The sequence below is a fragment of the Arachis duranensis genome, chromosome 1 (assembly GCF_000817695.3).
Source record: "Arachis duranensis cultivar V14167 chromosome 1, aradu.V14167.gnm2.J7QH, whole genome shotgun sequence".
In the NCBI taxonomy this organism is placed as follows: domain Eukaryota; kingdom Viridiplantae; phylum Streptophyta; class Magnoliopsida; order Fabales; family Fabaceae; genus Arachis; species Arachis duranensis.
In genome coordinates, this window is record NC_029772.3 from 87241138 (window position 1) to 87242675 (window position 1538).

Sequence of the window (1538 nt, forward strand, 5' to 3'; positions counted from 1 at the left end):
GTATTTTTCAGAATTCTTAAGAATGAATTCTAGTGTTTCATGATGATCTGTTGAAGTCTGGCTGGCTGTGAAGCCATGTCTAATTTTATTGGACCGAGGTTTCAACTTATCATCACAAGAGCTTGTTGATTTCTATCAATCTTGCTGTTGGAGCAGTGATCTGCTAAGGCTTGGCTGGCCATTGGCCATGTCTAGTGTTTTGGACCGAAGCTTTCTTTGAAAGCTTGGCTGGCTGTGAAGCCATGTCTAATTCCTGGACCGGAGTCTTAGACTAACATTGCATGATTCCTGGAATTCTCATTAAGAATTTTGATATCTTATTTTCTTTTCCACTTAATTTTCGAAAAAAACCAAAAAAAAAATTACAAAACCATAAAAACCAAAAATAATTTATGTTTCTTGTTGAGTCTAGAGTCTTATTTTAAGTTTGGTGTCAATTGCATGTTTCTGTTCTTCTTGCATTCATGCATGTGTCTTCATTAATCTTCAAGTTGTTCTTGATGATTTCATTGCTCTGATCTTTGAATTCTATTGACTTGAGTGTTTTGTGTTTCTCATATGCATTCTCATGTTGTTAGTGTCAGAAGTATACAAATTGCTAAGTTTGGTGTCTTGCATGCATTGTTATTTGATTTTAGTTGCATTTTGATTATTCCTTATTATTAAAAATCCAAAAATATTTTTTATTTGTGTCTTTTCAAGTCAATAATACAGAGAATTGAAGATTCAGAATATACAGCAGAGGAATTATACAGAAAAAGCTGGGCGTTTAAAACGCCCAGTGAAGAAGGGCAAACTGGCGTTTAAACGCCAGCCAGGGTGCCTGGCTGGGCGTTTAACGCCCAAAAGGGTAGTAGTTTGGGCGTTAAACGCCAGAATGTGCACCATTCTGGGCGTTTAACGCCAGGATGGCACAAGACGGAAGATTTTGTTTTCAATTCAAATTTTTTTCTAGTTTTCAAAATCTTTTCAAAATCAAATCTTTTTCAAATCAAATCTTTTCAATCAAATCTTTTTCAAAATCAATTTCAAAAATACTTGCTATCAATTAATGATTTGATTCAACATTTCAAGTATGTTGTCTTTTCTGTTGAGAAAGGTTTAATGTTTGAATCATATCTTTTCTTGTTAGCCAAGTCATTAATTTTTAAAATCAAATCTTTTTAAATTGTTTTTCAAATCATATCTTTTTAATCACATCTTTTTCAAAATAGTTTTCAATCATATCTTTTTTATTTTCTAATTTCAAAATCTTTTTCAAAAACCACTTGATTTCTTTTCCACACTTAGTTTTCGAAAATCAAATACTATTTTTCAAATGTTTTTAAAATCTTTTACTTAATTTTCGAAAACTTCTTTCCCTCTTCTCATATCCTTCTATTTATGGACTAACACTATTCTTCAATGAACAATTCGAACTCCATCTCTCTTGATAAGTTCGAATTCTTCTACTCCTGCCTTCTATTTTTCTTTTCCTCTGACACCTCAAGGAATCTCTATACTGTGACATAGAGGATTCCACATATTTCCTTGTTTTC